Genomic DNA, 21,710 nt, shown 5'->3' with positions numbered 1-21,710 from the left:
TTGAGGGCCGCTGGCAACGGGAAGTGTGCTGTGCGGGGCCGTGGCCAGCACTGCTCTCCGTGTAGGGCTGACGGGGAACGCCGGAAGGGTTCACAGAATCACAGAACAGTTCGGGTTGGAAGTAATCTCTAGAGATCATCCGGTCCAAGCCTTCTGCCAAGGCAGGGTCACCTCGAGCAGGTCACACAGGCACGCGTCCAGGTGGGGTTGGAATGTCCCTAGAGAGGGAGACTCCATGACCTCCCTGGGCAGCCTGTTCAGTGCTCTGCCGGCTTCAGTGTAAAGTTCTCATGTTGAGATGAAACTTAGAAGCTGTGTTTTGAAACTGTGTTTTAGTTTATGGCCGTTGCTCCTCATGCTGTTGCTGGGCACCACTGAAAAGAGTCTGGTACCCTCCTCTTGGCACCCACCTTTGAAATATTTGTGTGCATTAATGAGATCCCGTCTCAGTCTTCTCCAGGCTAAACAAGGCCCAGCTCCTGCAGTCTCCCTATTAAGAGAGATGCTCCAGACCCATATTCATCTTTGTGGCCTCTGCTGGGCTTGCACCAGTAGCTCTTTCTCTTTCTTGTACTGAGGAGCCCAGAACCACTGTGTAATTTTCACTTAAAAACAGATATGCGGGATAGATGCCTTACTTCTTCACAACAGATTTTCTCCCACATACAGAAATGGGTTTTGTCACATAGCTTCCAATTTAGAGACTTGTATTTTATATGATTTTTAATCCAAAATTGATTTTTTTAATGTTCTCTGCTAAGCTTCAAATAAATAAATAATAGGATAATAAATAAATAAAATAGGATAGCATTCCTATCCACCAAAAGGAGGCTGGTTTCTAATGTTTCTGAGCTGTGAATGTTTGTGATGCTCACTGGTGGGCTGTATCAGAACTGCACTGTTTGAGGGACTGGAGGCATTTTTGCAAAATGTGCTGAAAAGTTACATAAGACACAATAGCAATTACACTGTTTGAATTCCTTTGTGTACAAAATGTATTTACACTGACTTCCAGAAAGGTAAACTTCCATAACAATTCTCTATACATGTTACATGACAAACAAAGGATTTAGTGACCCATTTGTGCATGCTGGGTCAGGAAATGCTGGAAGTGTCTATTTCTAGAAAACGGCAGCTGGCTCTGCCTGAGCCTGATGTTTTGCATTGCTGTGCAGCGTGAGCCTCCTGGTGAGCGATTCCTGAGCATTCTGGTGAACATTTCCTTGGGCATAGGAAGGTCAAATTTCTGAAAAGGTTTAGGCAGACCTGTTTAAGAAGAGCAGAGAGGAGACAGAAGTCAGTATGTACTGCATGTGTGCAGGACAACATGTGAATGTCTCAGGGGCACTACTTTTGATCCTTCAGGGTGAAATGCTAGAGCAAAGGAAGCTTTCCAGGTAAGTTGACAGAGGAGTTGCAATTAGATGCGGAAGGCATAACTGTACCCTTGGGTACACAAGATTTAATATTAGAACAAGAGAGCAGCGCTGGACATGCTACAGCACCCAGCAGCAGCGAAGCAAACTTGTATGGTGGGAATGTTTGAGCTACAAGGTGCCAATACCGTTTGAGCGAGGCCAGTCGTGTCCTAATTTCCTGTGTGTTCACCCTCTTGATACACAGATGCATCTCGGGGTGCAGTCTGACTGGCCTCGACTGAACTGAAGTCGCTGCCTTCCTGCTGGTAGCCCCATCTCACAACAGTGCTGGAATGGATTGGATTTAGTGCTGAGATCCCTGCAGGTGTGACAGTCTGAACAAGGTGCCGAGCTGTGCGCGTCCCTGTGGCAGCCCAGGTGTCCTGCAGTGGGCAGGCACAACACCAGCAGTACCTCATGGTGGAGTTGGGAGAATAAAGTGTCATAGCCCTTTTATCTTTGAAGTCTCCCCAGCACAGGTGGAGGTGATGCCCTGGAGAGGGAGAGAACAGAATATTGCAGCTGAGGTGGGAAAAGCAACTGCTGAAGTACAAAAAGCTGTTGCCAGATTTGGACAATTAAAATAAATTACAAAAGGTTACAAAAACAAAGAACTCATGACTACTTTGGGTATGTAACCACTTTGCATTTTACTTGGGCTTCTGAAACACGCAGACTCCAGGTTACTGAGATTTCCAGGTTATCTGACCCTGTTCATTGAGGTCACATAAGAGGAGTTGTGTATCACTGCTTAGTTTTGCCATCTGTCTGTGACAAAACAGATTCTTTGTCTCGATTGCTGACTTCTTGCCCACTATCCTGATTTATCCTATTAGCAGGAGCACATGGCGCCAATAGGCTGGCTCAAGAGAGATTTCTAACAAAAATCTTTGGCTAAAAGGAGAGTCACATGCTGTTGGCAATCTGTACACCTATTGTCTGGCTTGTGCAGCAGCTACTGATGTCAGGGGTGTCACAGTCCCATGGGCAACAATGATACCAGTGGTGGGTGAGAGGTGGCATCTTTTGGAGAAATGCATTTTATGAAGCAGCAAGACAAGCTGGGAGCAGAGGGTGACAATAAGGCAGGCGTGGCAGTGGCTTCACTGCCAAGCAGAAGCAGCACCCAAACAAGAATAGCGAAGCAAATCTGGCGGTGGCTACAAGTTTCAGCTGAGAGTACAGATCCAAGGGAATGTAGTGACAAGGAGGTCTGAGTTCAACCTAGAAAGCCGAGTCAGTGATTCGGGGGCAGAATCAGGTTCAGTGACAGTAGCCAGGGCCAGCCAGCCACCAGTCTTATCATCATCAGACAAGCCTGCAGTGACAGGAAGGATCCAAGATCAGCCCGGGTGGGTCAGGGTCTGGATCAGTGCATATGTGGCCAGACATAGTCATATCTATAGCAGCTCAGGCAAGGACCAAGGGAGAGTCCTTCCATTTAAGCAAAGCTCCTGAGCGAAAGTGAGTGTCCCTTGCTTCTTGCAGCTCTTTCTCATGCAGCAATCTGATCCAAGGTCACTCAGCCACACCACGAAAGAAAAGGTCTAATTAAGAACTTCAGCCCAGCTGAGGGATGTGACTGAGTCAGTACAACTGACTCAGTTTATGTGTCTTAGTAAGTGTTTATGCGCCAGAGTTTATTTTAAAGACATGTAAACCATCATAATTTATGAACAATTGAAGGCATAGTCAGACATACTCTGTACACCATTAAATGCTGCAAAGAAGTCACAAGTGAGGGAAATCAAATGGATCCTTAATTCATATGTGTGTTTTCCTCCTCTTTTGACACAATGCTTTTGTTATCTTTGCAGACAAATCCCTTTGGATTTCCTTTTTCCTTTCTGCTGGTACTTAGGATACAACTATCTTTGGACCCAGAAGAGAATCCCAGGACTGGTTGTCCTGTATTGCACAGTCAACTTTTTCACAGTCTTAACATGTCTCAGAGCCAAGAAAAGAGTCCAGACCTGGAAAATGGGCCATGCTGAGACATTCCCTGGGTGAATACTGCAAAATACCTGTGTTTCTAGTGACTTATGAGGACTGACAGGCCTTCAGAGTATGAACCTGTTAGAAGTGCCACAGTCCTCACTCTGGAACACTTAATGCTCCAAATGCTGTCATCACTGACATGTAGCCGCACTGCCCAAAATAAATTACCAGTGATAAATTACAACCACAGCCCCTCTCAACTTTGGCTGCAGTTGCTACAGTGGTATACTTGCTTGGGGGCTTACTTGACTCTGCAGGAAAAAGCAGCTCATTCATTTCCTTCATATAGGTAGGGCACCCAGTCTTGTGTCCTGGGAGAAAGATTAAGACTCAGAAGGGAAAGCTGATGTCAGGTCTTTACTGAGAAGGTGCTCAGATGAATGCATGTACTTCCAGGTATACACACAAGATGTATCTGATCAGTTCTCATAGAACTCCTCTTATTTCTGAGATAGTGATTGCAAGTGACAGGAATTTTTAATGGCAGCAGTAAGATACCAACTTCAAATAAAAAGACTGAGAGGGAAAGCCAAGAGCTGCAGCTTTTTTTCTGTTTGAATGCTGGAACGTATATTGGAGGGCTAGGCAGTTATAATGTTTCAGGGGTATTCCATTGCAGCAAAATATATACAGCATCCAAGTTGGAGGTCCTTTCAGATTTCTTATACCATTTACCTCTCATCTTCTTATTTGTATTTTGGAAGCCTAACCCGTTGTGGTCCAAGTACATCCAAGAACCCCAAGTCCAGAATAAAATTAAATGTGATGGCAGGCTCACTACTGGAGTTCCTATTACTAGTTTCTGATGGAGGTTTTGGTCTTAGCTGAAGGAGTATCTTCAGACACTGAGGGAAGCTCATGATATCTATAGGTGGCTAAAGTCCAGAGCTGTAAGGTGATGCAAAACCACCCCCTACTTTTTTCCCTAATTTCAGCAGCCCTGCGTGTATGGACACATAGAGGACATTTTGAAGGGAAAAGAAAGCAATCAGAAAAGAAGTTCAATTATTTATGGATTTAGCAAACCTGCCTGCTGATACAGAGGCATGACTTTGCAAATCAGGTAAGTGCTTAGTGGTCACTGATAAGTCCTCTCACAGCGTTGGTGGTGTTTATGTTATATAAACAGTGCTAGAGGCATATATTGCACTCTGCGCATAAAGAGAAAGGTGGCTCATGCCCTTTCAAATTTACAATCCTTTTTAAATTAACAATTTGTGCAGTACATTATATGTGAATTTTATGAAACGCTGTGTATTTATGCAGCTGAGCACATCCTCAGTGGCACACTACCCCGACTTTCCACGGCAGGGGGTTTCAGCTGCATTCATACTCCAGATATTTTGTCTGATTTTATCTAGATTATACTGAGCCTTCCCTCCTTTTCCTGAGGCACATCCTTCGCTCCATATTTATGATTTATTCATGCCAAGCTTTCTTGGATCTCAGTACATATACCATTATTAATTTCAGGTCTAAATTTGGCTGCCTGAGCTTCAACTATCACTGCCAATAGCAACTGACCACAAATATTATCCCTAACAGCATTACAGAGCAACTGTGACCCCACAGAAAAAGAAAGATAAGACTTTGTGATTGTAAAACCCTTGCAAACATTTTGCAATAACTAACAAGATTTTGTTACGATGAAGATTAACACATTCTCTTGAACAAAAAATATATGTGACTCTATATTTGTCTCTAGTTTATTGTTTCTTGTGGGGCAAGCTTTAGCAAACAAATAACTTTGAATAATGAATGTAATTGTTATTGTAAAACTGTGTTGTAAAATCATGTATTTCATGACTCTTAAGGCCTTGTATGTTGTCAGTTTGTGTCTTGCTTCACTTAGTCCTCTGCCTGTTTTGCAAAATTTTGTGTTTCCTAATATCAACCGCTAAGTTAATGCTAAGTATTACCCAGGAAAATCAGCAATTTTCTGCTATTCTGAAATGAAGTATTATATATATACATATATGTGTCTACATTCATATATATATGTGTGTATGTATATATGCATGTATATTTAGACATAGGTTCAAGTTGAAACCTAAAATTCATAATGACTTCCATCCTTCCAAATTAATTTCAAAGTATCAGGTTTCCATAGAATTAGGGGACTGACACAGCCTTTCCCCAGCATGCAATACAATAAGCAGGAGTATACACCTTGTTCCTCTTAGCACATGTTTCTATTGCATTATGTGCTGTTGACCCAACTGGTTAGCCAATACTCAGTGTCATTTATAGGGGAATCAGATATTTTTCTGTTTCTGCCCCATTGTTTTTTGGCAATGTGTAGTAGAGGCTCATTCCACTGAAAATTATGAAGGATTAAATAGCAGGAGACAATACTCCAAGTGTCATTTCTGCCAGTGCTCCTGCCGAACCCCCTCCATGCTCGCATTCCTATATCCTCTTCTAGCTGTTTGCCAGGCACTTGGCTGTGCTCTTCCACCCCATTTGGCAATACACAGCTGCAATCGATAGTCTGTGTTTGTATTTGCTGGGACAGTTTTAACTGTGTGCCCCAAGCACTTCATGTTTGTATGTGGGGCTGGCCCATGGGCAATGATTTTCTGTTACTGCAACAACCATAAAGTAGAAAGACACTGACTTGGCCTAACTTCCCATCAGTTGTATACCCTACCACTACATGTGCCAGTGACAGCTGGAAGCATGTTGACAGCATTTCTGCTCCTTCTAAACCTTGCCATGCAATTGCCCGTCGCTTAGGAGATTTGGCCTCTCTTGCCTTGGGCAGCACAAGCACTATACTCAATTTGCTGGGATATACAACACAAGGGTAGATCAGATGCTCAGCTGTAGTTCTTGGTTTCGTTCTTGAGCAATCCTGCTCCCACGAAATAGAGTTTTCAGTCCTTCCCCTTGATGAAAATGTACAACGACAGGCCAGTGGCACCTTCCAATAGTTCTTTTTCAAAATACAGGTGATTTTACAAGATGTCCCTTTTGATGACAATATAAAGGATTAATCCTGTTTGTATTCAGTAACAAAAAATCTAAATAAAACAGCATAACACCAAGGATCAGAAAGGACTTTTTTGTATCTGTCAGTCCAAATGTTTACTCTTTCAGATGTGTTTATCGCATAACCTCTTAAACTAACTCATTTAGTTTCTTATTCCCTCATCTGCATCTGGAAAGCTGTTTCCAAAGATCAGCCTTCTGTTTATCAGAACAATTTATTTGTGCCCAGTATGTATCGGTTTGTCCTGCTGACAAACCTCACCTTCACCTCTTCTGTGGTGTTTACACTGCTAGGAGCAGCTGGTTTCTTTCTGACTCTCTGTTTTTTGGGGCACCACGCAAAGTCCCTAGAGCAATATGCTTCCTTTGTAGCTTAAAGTATTTAAATAAATCATCTAATTTAGAAGCCAAGTCAGAACTTAGGTAGGCTGAATGACTGGAGGTGCCCATCTCTTTCCATTGACTACAGGAGTTCCTGGTGACTGTGCTCCTAATTTATGTGTCTTTGTGAAGTGTCTGAAGTTGGGCAGCATGAATCTGGGCTTCAGTGGTGTTGGTTTTTGTCTCCTGACAAGTCTTGAAGTCTTTCTCTGCACTAGTTCCCATGGCAATTTATCTTTCTTGAACATAGATGACCAGTATTCCAGGTGAAGTTTCATCAGTGTCATTGATAGCTTTCCTGCCTCTGTCAAACTACTTCCTGTCTGAAATAGTTTGCTATCACATTTACTTTAAACAGGCCTGAATTCTGTGTTGTATTTCCTTTCTCCCTGAGGTGTACAGTTCATTAACTCCCTAGCTGAGACCTGAAATTCATTTTAGTCCTGAAATCCATGATTTGTCAGCATGGATTAATTATTTTTACTTTATTTCTGTCAGCCTAGACAACACAGTCAGCTCTTCCTAGGCAATATTTAAAACCTCCTTTATAAAGGCATCGCCTTCCACTTTGCATGACAATTTTAAGTTCCATTAGCAACCCCTTGTTTCTGGTGTCCTGGTAATTAGTGGGAACATTAGGCTGCTTCCTTTCAAGAACAAGAAATTCCTGTCAGAAGTCTGCATTTTTGTGTTGAATACTCATCCACTTGTTCCTTGTACCCTTGTACCCTTGCCAGGCTGCCCAAATAGTGAATACTGAAAGGTGTTGTTTCTTAATAACAATTTTTTCTTGAAATGGACTGAAATATCACAATAAAGCTGCTATTGTCTATCATGTAATTGCAGCCCTTTTCCCATTCCATCAGTGGAAACTGCTGCTTATTTGAAAGATTATTGTTTAATTGTTGCTTGTATGAAAGGTGATTTCTCACTGCAAGTCACACTGAAGCTGCTGGGACCTGCGAAAGCTCATGCTCTACAATCAGAATGATATGCAGACTTCATACCTCTCTTTACACTGGAAATTGAAAATACAAAGAGTGGTTGAATGTTGGAGGGGAAAGATTGTTTCAGCTGCTGGCTTACAAGAGCTGGTTAAGCAAGATGGGGAGAGAAGTGGCAGGGGTCATTTGCAAGGAAGGGAGAGTTGGTCTTTTTCTGTGGTATCAAGAGAGCCAATAGGTACATGGCTTTTATTCTACCTAACTCAAAGAATGAAGTGCTAGGCTGTATGCTTTCTGGTACCTTAAGGTCAAAGTCCTGGCACATCTCGGATAATTCTACATTCCTGCCTTCCTCTTCCCCACAGCATGAGTGTGTGAGTCCCTTCCCATCTCTCTATTCATTGTCTCCAAGAGGGCTTCTATGCCACCCATATCTGGGAGGAAAGGTCTACCTTTCCTCCCTTGGGTGGTTCGGTGTCCTTCATTTCCTTTTCCCTCACCATAGTCACCATGATTCTCCTCTCTCTCATCCTTCTGCCCTTCTCTTTCACAGACTTATTTGAACACTTTAGACTTACATGGAGAATATCTGAGATATCTGATCAACTTATTTTCTCAGAGGTGGGCTGTTCCAACTGCTGTTGGAAGTGCTGGACATGCTAACTAGAGGCTCCAACCACTGCTTTCTGGTCGATTGGCCTCCAAATCAGGCAATTTCTGTCCAAGGACGTCTGTAACTTTCTTACAATGTTATGGAAATGATTGAATGCAAAGTTATACAGTTACCCTATTACAGGCAAATATAAATAAGCAGATAAGTGTATGAAGGCTTTTGTGGGCCCTGGGTTCAGCTCCCAAAGGTTGCAATCATTCCTACATGCAAAAGCTGCATTACCATTTCAAGCACTGATGTATAAAATTAACAGAACCAAATTGCCAGTGCTAAGTAGTCATCATTTGCTCAATAAGAAACTACACAGAAGTGCTTTTGCACAAAGGGGAGGAAAGTATGTGTCCGGCAGGAGTCAGAGAGCCCTTTCCAGCAAAAAAAAAGAATGCTCTCAGATGCAAATAGAGAAAAGAGGGTATGAACCGGGCAGAAATAGGATGCAACCCATATAAAAACCTCCTGTGCAATCTATGGACAGGGTATGTACAGGGCAATAGTGTTTAGATTTTCCAGTTGCTGTCAATGCTATCCAAAAATAATTACTCATTCAAATATGCTTAAGAGCCACCTTTTGAAATTAAGAATCTGGACAGACAGGAACTGGCATGGAAATGTACACAACAGTTTGTTTAAACAGTGTCTTTCACAACCAGCCACCGAGTGACACCTGACAAACCACAGTACTTTTGCCACGTCAGTAATCTATGCCACGTGTCCCAGCTTTGTCACCTTTGTCTGCGTCCATGCTTGGCACTCCCATTGCACTGACCTGTCTATCTGCCACACAACTCTTGTCTGCTCTCAATCATGTTTTAGACCTGAGGAGGCAGAATTGCAACTCTTAGTCTTATTTGTCACCTGCTCTCCCCCTCCTTTCAAGGTTTTCCTATGGTGAGCAATTTTTTCAGGGTGCTTAAAAAAGCAGAATTTTACCATGAGAAGTGTCATGTAAATATCCATCCCCAAGAGAAACTGTTGGAAAATACACATGTTTGCTGTCAGAAATACCAAATTTCATTTGAGTTGAGGTCTGGGGGTGAAAACAGGCTGTCTTCCTTTTATTCGAGCGTTCCCAGCAAAAGGACCTTAACAAAGAAATAGGGAGAAGAAACTATGTTAAAGAAAAAAAAAGAAGAAAAAAGAAGAAGATGTGGAAAATATGTGTCCCTGCATCAGGTTCATATTGAGTACTTGGATGTGTGTGACTCCACATGAGAGATCTCTGCCTCCAGCAGCTTGCTTTCTCATATAAGAGAGAAAAATACTGAAAAAGTGCCTGCTGGACAGTCATCATGCACTGAGGAACCCAGATGTGGCATCTCCCAAATGGATGATGTGTCTGCAGATTCAGGGATTCCCCTGTGGCCTCCATGCCATCACCTCTGATGGCTGTCCCTGCAGGCAGCAGCATGGAGGGATTGCACTCCTATCCCTGAGGGGGTTCAAAATGACCTATAATGAGAATGTTGTGAATATTGTAGCAGAGACACAGTGGAAATATCCAGAGATGTGGTGCCTCGTGATCTGGCTCATTAAGGTGATAATCACAATGTGTAGCACTGGCAGCATTCCTCTGCCTTGAGGTCAGCATCCTAAACTAGTCAGACTGATGCCAGCTCCTCCACAAACCTGCCAGTCATGTCATTAAAACCCAAATCTTCATCTCTATTAAGTCAGCACCTAAGCCCTGTTCAGTCCTTTACTGCCTTTTTGCAGCCCTAGTCCCAGCCATCAGGCACCTCCATGGGGATGGGGAGGGGCCAAGTCCAGGCTGGGACATCAAACCTGCATGTGTGGCAGGGTCAGGATCAGGCCTGGTGAGGGGTATCCTTGCATTTAGCAGCTCCACTCCATTAGTCTCCCTGATGTTTCTAGCCCAGAGACAGTGGGCTCAGGATAGAAAACAGTATAAGCAAGGCCATAACGGAAAAGATAAGATATTGCAAGATAGAATACAATGCAATGCAGTATTGTATTGTGTAAGATATTACTGCTGTGGTTATGAGAGCTCTAGGTTGATCAAGTGACAAGGCAGAGCAAGGTTATTCTACCAGTTTGTTTTTCATTTGTGTCATTTTTGGTGGGTTTTGTGGGTTTTTTGGTGGCCTATTTTGGTTTGGGGATTTTTTTTTTGTTAGATTTCACTACTAAATCTAGAGAAAGCTGCCTTTTGTCTGGTGACACTGGCGAGAGCAAATCATTATTCCAGCCTGCATAATAAATCTGCTTCTAAATTCAGACGTTTCAGAGGGCATCTTGTTTTTAAAGGAGGCTCACAGTAAAGCTCTGTGCTGCAATTTGAAAAGGCAGCCAGCACCCACCCTGCAGCAGGGAGAGGGATGGAGCTCACAAGCCTTCAGTTGCACTTTCCTCCTCCTGCAGGACAAAGCCTATGAAGCAAAAAAGACAGAGCAGGCCTCTCACGGATGCTGCTGCCCAGGACCTCCACACTTCTGTGTGATACCACACCTCTGTGCACCCTTTTTGCCAGCATTAAGAAAATCTGCTCAGAGGGCAGTTAGCCACTCTTTTCCTCTTCCTGCATCACAGAATTTTTCTATTTCTAATTGCACCTAGGTTTATAAAAATATCTTTAAATCTCTCCAGTCTATTTATATGTTATATAAATAGGGCTGGATGAATGAGGCATACCCTATAGATAAACAACACACCTCTGCAGGTACCTTCCCTTCCATTTTTTATTTAAAAACATCTCAGGACCAGTAGGATAACATGCTGAAAATATAAATCATGTTGCCTTTTGATGTACTTGAGGTACTAGAAATAAGGAAAAAAAACAGATTTACATATTAGAGTATTATAGACCCATGTAGGATGAATACTCAGTGTAGCTTGTAACAAATTTTAACAGAGGTAGTAATAGGACATAATTGCATTTGAGGTGTTTAAGAGAGGGAACGTTTCATACAGACTAACCACAGGAACAATTAGAGGTGCAAAAGTCCATTTTCCTCATGTGCTCTCAGTTACAGGGTATATTAAATTATGAACAAACCCAGAGGTTGCAATCTTTTGTTCTGAAAATTAACTAACCTCATAATTACAGGTTTTTATATAACTAAAGCAAGCTTCTTTTGATCTGCACTTCTTTTAGATCATGTTGTTTTTACATCAAAATAATCACTGACCTGGTTTGCACAGGAGACATCTCTGAGCAGTATAAGTGAGATTTTTTTGCAATAAACCTCATTACACCCTGAGGGTTGTGGTTCTTTAATTTTCACAAGGCAAAATTGCTTGGAAGTCTCTACTATGATTGAAGTGGCTTGTAGCTACAAAACCCATGTATTCCCCCTGGCAATATTAGCCTTTTTAACTCAGGCAAGCCACGTAAAACCTCAGAACATCATTTGTTTCCAGTAGTCACAACTAATTTCTCACTAATGGAAAGAGTGCAATGCAGGAAAGATTGATTTCCATAAACATGATTTACTTTGTTATCTGTCTCATTAAAATAAGCAATTAGCCAAAGCTTTAAGTGTTAAAGACTTTTCTGTGAGGATACATTGATGATGAAAGCAGATGTTTCTCCAGGATGGGAGTTCTTGTTCATTCACAGAGGTAGCAAGACAACTTACAGCCACAAATTCAATAAGAAACATGGCAAGGAGCTCTGTCTTTTCTCACCCACTCTCTTTCAGGAGAGCACATAACCAGCAATGTTTGTCTCCTAACCCTTAGTGGGGACATGTGCCCAGGGTTGCCCTAACTGTGCTGAAACACCTGGACCAGTGCAGCACTGGGACTTTGCCACAGCCTCAGCTTCACTGCTTCTTCTGCTCAGTGGCACACAAACATTACCTGCCCTTGGGGAAGCTCATTTCCCCCCCATGCTCTTAATTTTGGGCAATAAATAAATAATATTCTTGGAGCAAAAGCTTGTAACTGAGACGGTTTTGCATTTATCACGCACGATAAATCCTGGCTGTAACGCAAGCATCCATGTCAGTAAATTTAGCAGTTGTATTGCCCTGAAGACTGGTCCATATTTAGAAGGGTAAATAAGATTCTTTTTTACCTCAGCGGTTGCTGACAAAGCTTGTAACAGGTCTAATAAGGCTTGTGTCCTGTGGGAAATATGTATGGTAATTTGCCTGTGTAAGCACTCATTCCTCCTAAGGAGATGCTCTGCCTAGCTCTATGTGTTCCTTTACACATTTTGTAAGAACAGTTAAATAAACAGCTTACTCCCTGTGCCTCTTCTCACCAAATCAGTGACATGAGTAGAAGTCCAGCAGCCTCAAAACCCATCTCCAGTCTTTAGATTGGAGAGTCTCCCCAGTCCTCTTCTGCTCCAGACTCAAATGCTTTTTGTTCTGTGCCTTGAAGATCAAATGAATTAAGGCTACTTTAGAATTTTTTGGTCATGTAGCCTGGGAAAATCTTGCCTTCTGACAGTTTTATATATTGACATCTCTGTCCCTGGTCTTTGCAACTTAGGCATTATAAAAATGACCTCCAGATCCTGGGAAGGGAGCACATAGCTCTTTCCATGTTTCACAGCTTTTTTATTTATTTATTTTTTTTAATCTTTCAGTGTCTACAGCTGCAAAGACTGCTTATCTTGGATTTTCAAAACAATTTTTACATGTTGATTGCTATCATATAACTGATCGTCACTCAGCGTGAAAGATCATTTATGAATGGAGGGCACAAAGTGGTTTCCATTGCCGCCATCTCCTGGCACAGTTAATGAACTCCACGTGGCAATAACAAAGACACATTAACATGGAAGAGAAATTAAACAAACTAAAGTAGTATATAAATTTTCCCGAAGGCAGCTGGTAGATGCCAGGAAAGCATCTTAAAAGATAATACACACCAGAAGGACCATTGCCAGCTGAAAATTTCAGTGCTCCCTGGAACTGCCTTACTCATTGTTGTAGTACTGAGGTAACACCCATGATGATATTAGAAAACATAAGAAAAAATTATATTTCTCTGTGTTTTGGAGAGCATTTGATATAGCAGCTCTGCAGTCAGTTTTATGGCTTTGCTGAAGTCGTTTCCCTTCTGTTTCAATGGCTCTTTCAGAGTGGGAAAATATAGAACATTTTGGCTTTTAAGCAGGTAAACGTGAAACAATGAAAATTTTAGCCATGAAAGTTCAAGGAGAGGTGCAAGGTTACAAATTAATTAAAATTTTTGTAACTGATCAGCTGACAATGTCCTATAGTTACTGTTGTTTAGTAACTGTGGTAAATGAAAGAAAAATTAATAGATCTCCTAGAGTTCAATAAAGGCAAAAGAAGACATGCAGTGACTTGAGAAATAAATAAATAAATAAATATCTTTAGGTGCTATTTTTGCTGCACATCACAATGCATTTCAGAGCAAAAAATAGGCTTTGCTGTGCTCTGCACAGAGAGCAACTCTGTAAGGTGCACAGCTGAATCCAGTGGGAATCCATCACACCAATACAAAATATATTGAATTTCTGCCCTCATTTTGTGACAAAAAACCCACAGTATTCTGTCTGTATTCCATTCATTCATGCCAAATTTCAGATTCTTTAGGGTTTTGTCATTGTATTGTCTTGCCTATGAGCTCAAATTAATGTTTAATGATTTAAGAATCAAAAAATTGCTCAATATTTCCTGAAATCACATCTATATACTTGAACTGCAAGCTTCACTAATCCTCAGAAATTCATATTGCTGCCATTAGGGGGGATGATGGAACACTCGATAGCTTTTTGATCTCTTCCACAATCGTTACTCCATTCATCAGCCAGCCAGCTGGCTGCATCAGCTCCCTTTGGAGTCCCTTTCCCTGACTAAGCAGTGCTGCCATAAAACTGCATTGTATCCCCGTGCTCTGCCCTTCCTCCACAGATGTTACTGTTTCAATGGGCATACACAGTCCCTCAGCAAAGCTAAAATACTGCTCTGCCAAGTTCCTCTTGGCCAAGATACTTCCTGATGCTGATTTTTTTTTTTTAAGAGCTTGTGTGAACTGTGTACCTTTCCCACCCCAAGGACAGAATGTCTTTGGTTCACCCTGGCTGGCAGCCTGCCCATATGGCATCCAAGTTTCTGGAGTTCAGCATGGTTTCTATATGATCAGATTAAATTATTTTGAGATAATAAATGATTTGGCAGTGCACAGCACTCTCTGGAGCATAATCATTTATGCTCAACAAATATTTTGCATACATAAATGAAAGTAAACACCAAAAATGTAAAACCTAACCTTTTAGCAGAGCTATTTCCTTTGCATTGTGGAGTAAAGTAATAGCCTTCAATCAAATGTTCTGCAGGAACATCTATCCCATGCAGTGAACTAATTTTTACCAGCCAATCTCTATTTTTTTAATCCCACTATCAATTGCCATGTGAAATACAACTGGCTATCGTGGAATGGCTCAAGAATAACCACGATTAGAATTTGGACTTACTTTGTATGTCATAACACTGCTATTCAAAATAAGCTAACGAAAGATGCACTTCTCTTTGCTCTTCTTATGGCTTTCCTAGTTCATGTGGCGCATTAAGATAGTGTGCACAAGAAAAAGAATTAGCACTGATTAGAGACAACTGTGACCTAGTGAGGAATTCATAGGAATTCATAGGAATTCAGTAAGATGAGCAGGGACTGCTCATGTCATGGTGACAGCCGTGGTGGGGGGCAGGTGTCTGGTATGATTCAAGGCTGCTCAGAGCAATAAACATCGGACTTATTGCTTTCTCTAAGAATGGGTGAGAATAAAGGTGCAGTGAGAATATAAAATATTTATGATTTATTTGTCATTTCATAACCGCTATATATAGCAGACGTACCTGTGGGAAAGCTCCCCTTACCTTTGGCAGAGGCAGATGCCCTGAAGCATTAACAGGCAGATCATGGCCTGAATTAAGCATATCAGGGAGCTGTGTGTGTGCACGTGGAGCAGGAGGAATGCTGGAAACACATTTGTGTGTAGTGGCTCTGCAAGTGAAGCTCAGAGCACTTCACTTACTGCTGCTCTTACACTGCTCAACAGTTTTAGCATTGACTCCAAGAGGAAAATGGGATATAGGCTTGGTGAACGACAACTCACCTTCCCTTGAAGGTATTTCTTACTAAAGCGGGAGATGTTGATTTGTTGTTGATTCTGTCATGCCTCTCCTCGACCTAAATAAGGGACCAGGGTTGCCATGTTGTCCAGACCAGCAGTTTCCCAGGTATGCAGTTACATTACACGCATAAGAGTTAATTCCAAGTGGTTGTTCTGTGGAAAAAGTCTAGTTCTTTACGGATCATTTCAAGTGTCCCCACGCATCCTCCCACTAATGATCATCCTGGTCACCTCCTCACCATCTCAGCACCTGCTCTCATGTAGCACTGGCCAGATTTCCGCTGTCTCCCTTACTCTTTCCCTCATTTCTGTACATCATGTTTTCACTAATTCCTCACTGCAGTGCTTCATCTTCCTCTCATGCCTCTCTATTTTTGGCAGCTCAAGAGGCAACATATGCTCTGTCAGGTTCAGAGCTACGCATGTGCTGCCTGGCTTGCCAGTGTGCCCATGCTGTTAAAGCAGTGGAGCGATGCCTCCTGTAGTGGAGGAGGGCTGAGCTACCCTTTCCTCTTCTCCTTTGGGGCATTCTCTTGGCCCTCTTACTCAACCAGTCACCTGCATTTTGTGATCTTTGTAGGAGTTAAATATCTTTGAGACTTCTACTTCTTTGACAGATTTGGTAAAAAAAGCCTGATAGCTTCAGGATACTTTTTGGGATGGGGAGGCAGACAGGAGGACAGGCAGTCACTGCAATTGCACAACTCCAATTCCTTCTAAAATGGAGATAAAAATTAATTACATTGGAAAATGGGTCCTTAGGAATTGGACTCAGTACCATCCCCTTTTGTCTGTCTACCAGGCTTCATTTTGTCTCTCATTCTGAATTTATATCACAAGGTCCATGAGGCAAGAAAGGAATTTTTGCTTTCTGTTTTCTCCATTAGAGTAAATAAAAAGTAGTAACAGATAGCAATACAAATATTTTGACCAGTTTCCTTCTCCATGGCAATTGCTTCTCACAAAATTGTTTTAAAAGCCCCAGCACGTAGAGCCAATGAACTCAAACTGCAATATGATTGAAAGTGCTGCAAGATGCCCCTTGATCTCTTCCCCAGCTGCTCTTTTTCCTCTCCCATTACAATTTTTTTTTGCTGCTGTGACCTTCTGGCACTCAGCATGCCAGGTCTCCATCCCAAATATGTTGTCATGGAAATTTGGACCAGCACTCCTGAGGGATGGTGCGCCTCTCTCAGCCATTCCAGTGACAAGTCCTGAGCAAACCTGGAGTATGGTCCCCAGCAAGGTCTGCCTGCCACAAGAAGCCTGCCAGCAACAGCAGGGCAGCACCTGGTGAGTGCAATGCAAGAAAACAAACTCTGAATTCTTAAGAACATCAGAGTTTGTCCAGATTTCCCTGCAAATCTGCAAGCTAATCACAGGAGGTCACACTGGTTGGCTGCACTGCTAACAGCATTAAGAGTTATAGCGAAATAATAAAGCAAGAAAGGCTGTGTACATAAAAATAACATCTCTAGGGGGGGTCTGAAGAGGATGAATTGGTTGAAACTTTGCCTTGATATTCAATGTTGAGGGTGCAGGGGTAAAGGACATCATAAAATAATGAGTCAGTGTAACAGAATTAAATATTCAGTTTGAACAGTAGGATAAGTGATTGATATTCATACCTGTTACCAGGAGGCCAGAAAGATGGAGATTAGCTCACACAGAAAGAAAAGACAATACTAAATATCTGAACAAGGTGAATAAATGGAAAACACTGAAAATGGATAGGAATAAGCCTGTTCTCAGTGGTTTGAAATATGGTAATATTTATGACCACTGTCTTGCAGGACATACATCAAATTTGCCTGTCTCAGGTAGCTTGTCAAATAAAAATTAAGATTTCTCTTTTTCAAAAGTAGTAGGAAAGAGCTGTGATGCTGGATCACCATTTCCAGTCTTCTGTCCCTGTGTTGAAGGTCTTGCCTGCTCTTTGCATGTTAAATCTGTTCCTCAAATGCACCAAGCTCATTATGCTCTGCCTGTAATCCAGTCCCCAGGCAACAGAAAATATTGCTGAAATTTCTCACCTGCTAAAGCAGAAGTGAACTGGAGCTGGGGAGTTCCCCAGAAGCTTTGTTTCTGTTTTTATGTACTGTGGATACCTGTTGTTACCCTTAGTTTGAACCCCATAAATGTGGTGTTTGGTGAGGGGACAGATATCACACAAGAAAGGGGCCAAGGGTCAGCCATCTAACTGCACGGTATTAGTTGGTGTTGGGCTTTGTAAAGTTATCTGTCAAGACACTTTGAATACTAAAGCTGCCCCAGGGGTAGCTTGAAGCCCCTGAGCAAAGTCTCATTTCCTACGTGTGAGCCCAGCAGGGTGATAATGCTCTGCCTCAAGCTAGCTCCTGGTGTGGGAAGATGTAAAGTCGTGTCTGGCTGCTGATTACAGGGGGTGGGCGGAGCTAGCGTGCTCTTTGTTCAGTGCGGATCTTGTCCTCGTCAAGAGATTTTCCAGGTGTGCTTAACTTTCACGGCAGAGGCTGCAGGCAGAGTGCCCCAGCAGTGCCCCGGCAGGCAGCTAAGGGCTGTGAAGGCACAGCAGAGCACACATGAAAATCGTGCTGGTTGTTGTGGGCTGGGCCTGGCAGCGATGGTTGCTTTTGTTTTCTCCACCCAACTGCGAGGCCAGCTGGTGCCTGCTGGATACAGGCAGGAGGAGAAGGTTCCTGCCATGCCCCTTGGGGTACTGACTGGGAGGAAGACTCTGTGTTTCTGTCACTTTGCAAGTCTAGTGATCCAAGGGACCATTCCCTTGGGGAGATGGAGAGGTGTAGGTTTGTATTAGGATGGTGCGGGTGCTCAGCAGCCTCCAGGGCTGCCTAGAGGCACTGGTGTGTTGTGCAGACCCAGCTGCCCGCTCTCCTCCTACACCTGTCTGCCTGTCAGTCCCCACTTCAGCACATGGCCAGCCCTGCAGTATCCAGTGGCTTTAAGCCAGTGCTGTTTGTACAGGTGGGCTGTTGAGAGGCTTTATTTCTGGGGCTGCAGGCTGACCTGTGCCTTCCTGCTTTTCTTTGTGGCTGCAGTGCACAAATGAACCTCACCAGGGGTTGCTGTTCCTCACACTGATTTTGCTTTCCTCCCTCTGCAGATCAAGGTGGGTTGATTCTGAAGGCTGCTCCAACATCTGTGGCCCTCTTGCTACTCTGGCTTTCTTTGTGTATTCCTAGCAATGTTCCCAAGTGAGTTGCTGTCTGTGAAGCCAGGGCTGGTGCGGGTGTTTGGCTCTCACCTCTTTGCCTCTTGTCTGGGGCAGTGGCAGCTTTTTTTCACTGTGTGACAAATGGCTGCTGGGATAAAGCTGTCTCCTGCAGGGAGCTACATGATAGCTCCAGAGAAAATGAGAGCAAGAAAATGCTGAGGTTTCTCATAGAAATTAGTAATTAAACATGCAGTAATTAAATAGGCATGGCTCCTGCTCCTATGCATGTGTTAAGCTCTGTCAGCCTTTGGAGAATGGCAGATCACGGCTGCTGACATAAATACTTTCCTGGCTGGTTTAAATTCTGTAAAGCTGCTCAGTCTGAGGGCTGCTTTGCATTCAAAGGTGCAGAGAGAAGTAGCTGAGTTGTACCAGTAGGAACCCTACCTGGAATGCAACAGCCAAGGAAAATCTGAGCTCCAGCAAGGTGTGCCTGGGCACCAGTGACAGATGCAGCCACAAAGGTGCAGAGGCAGGCATGAAGGCAGGCATGAAGGAAGGAAGGAAGGAAGAAAGGGAGGGAGAGAGGGAGGGAGAGAGGGAGGAAGGAAGGAAGGAAGGAAGGAAGGAAGGAAGGAAGGAAGGAAGGAAAGGACCGTGTTATAAATTCAGAAACCAAAAGGTGCTCCTGACTTAATCGATTAACAATCTCCATGACCCCCAAATGTGTAACCTAAATGGTTTACAATGTTAGCTGTGGGAAAAGCTGCCATAGGATACCTGAAAACCCTGCTTAGGCGTCAATGGCAATGAGTATTGAGTGGTGGATATGCCCTTATACCATCCTACCTCACTCTATCCCATCCCTCCTTTCTTATGTAGCAGTTCATCTTTGATTTAGTCTTATGCATTAATTAAGTCACAGCAGATGCTTGCAAACTGTGTAGTTAAGTGAGAAGCAGGTACTTGGGTGGTCAGGCATGTACAGCTTGTACTGCACCCTAATTTAAATTCCGGGGAAGTAATGAGACAGAGTCACTGAAACTTGTGTCTTAAGGATCAAAAAACCCAAACAATCCTGTCTTCAGGTCATTTTTTTACTGTTTCAGTGCAGCAGATTTAAAATACCACTGTCAACAACTATTAAAAGACTGTGATTTCCCCAAATGAACATCCTAAAACCCATTCCCTTTAGGTACTAGCCCAGAAGCAACTGTAACCAGCTGCTTGTCTGTAGCCCTTGTTTCTACTCTGTTTAGCCTCCAGGTAAGTCATTCAGGCCAAGACTGATTGAAGAAAAGACCAAGCAAGACCAGGAGCTCTCTGTAGGTGGGAAGGTGGGCAGTAGCATGGGAGCAAGCAAGGATGTAACAACCACTGTCTGATCTCTATAATGACTGTTAAGTCCCCACCAAGCAGGCAGTGGCACAACACATATAACCAGTGGGACTGGATTGGGAAAGAGCTGTTAAGACCAATGACATACATGGAGTTACAATCTTGTGTGAACACTGAATCAGTGGCTCAACAGGATGAGTTACTTTGCAAACTGCTTTGTCAAAGACTGCCCAATGAGCACACACTGTTTCCTGATTCAGCTATGAAACAGTGCTAATGGCATAGGAGCATGTGACCAAATGATCAGAATCAGAATATTCCACGTTGGAAGGGACCCACAATGATCATTGAGCCCAACTCCTGGCCCTGCACAGAACCATTCCCAAGAGTCACACCATGTGTTTGAGAGTGTTGTCCAAATGCTACTTGAACACAGGCTTGGTGCTGTGACCACTTCCCTGGGGAGCCTGTTCCAGTGCCCAACCACCCTCTGGGTGAAGAACATCTTTTTATTATCCAACCTAAACCTCACCTGACACAACTTCAGGCCATTCCCTCAGGTCCTGTCACTGGTCACCACAGAGAAGAGATCAGTGTCTGCCCCTCTTCTTCCCCTCATGAGGAAGCTGTAGACTGCAATGAGGTCTCCCTTCAGTCTCCTCTTCTCTAGGCTGAACAGACCAAGTGACCTCAGCCACTCCTCATACAGCTTCACCTCAAGGCCCTTCACTGTCTTCATTGCCCTTCTTTTTGCTGTACAATAGCTTAATATCTTTCTTATATTGCAGTGCCCAAAACTGCACACAATATTCAAGGTGAGGCTGCACCAGTGCAGAGCAGGTCTCTCTGTTGAGGTCTCTCTGCAGGGCCTCTCTGCCTTCAAGGGAGTCAACAGCTCCTCCCAGTTTTGTGGCATCTGCAGATTTGCTTAGTATCCCTTCCAGTTCTGCATCCAAGTCATTTATGAAGATGTTGAAGAGCACAGGGCCCAATATGGAGCCCTGTGGAACCCCAATAGTGACAGGTCACCAGTTTGATGTTACTCCATTCGCTATTATCCTCTGTTCTCTGCCCATGAGCCAATTGCTCACCCGCCACCTGATGTGTTTATCCAGCTGTGTGCTGGACAGTTTGTCCAGAAGGATCCTGTGAGAGACAGTATCAAAAGCTTTACTGAAATCCAAAAAGATTACATCAACTGTATTCCCTTGGTCAGCTAGGTGGGTTAACTTGTCATAAAAGGAAATCAGGTTTGATAAGCAGGGTACATTGGTAAGGCTTCTCTGCAGAGAATCTGAGGATCTGCCTCTGAACCTCTCTGCTTGGCTTCTTTTGTAAGAAGTGATGCTTCTAATTCTGCTGTCAACTTCATGATGGTACTCTAACCCTGTTTAGACGTTGCCTCCTACAGCCTGCCAGTCCCTTGACACTTGTGTCCTTTGCCTTGGCCACCACCCAGGATGCCTGCTCTTTCCCCTCTGCTGGAAGGGCACTTTGATGTCATCTTTCTGAGTTAAAATGAGTTCAGTAGCTATGTACTCAGGAAATAGGACTGAATCGGGCACATTCTTCAACACCTTTTCTGGAATCTGAGTTTTGGCACCAGGTTCCCAAAATGTCGTTCAGGTTATCCTGAACTCACTCCTTTGTAGACATCCAAATCACGTGAGTCAGACTTTTGAGTCACTCTTTTCTAATGATTTAAAACATTCTTCTTGCTTCCATACAAGTAGCATGA

Source organism: Pipra filicauda, unplaced genomic scaffold (assembly GCF_003945595.2).
Source record: "Pipra filicauda isolate LSUMZ 115617 unplaced genomic scaffold, ASM394559v2 scaffold40_size4127951_pilon, whole genome shotgun sequence".
NCBI lineage: Eukaryota > Metazoa > Chordata > Aves > Passeriformes > Pipridae > Pipra > Pipra filicauda.
The sequence above is the reverse complement of the archived record's forward strand: the minus strand, read 5'-3'. Positions refer to the sequence as shown.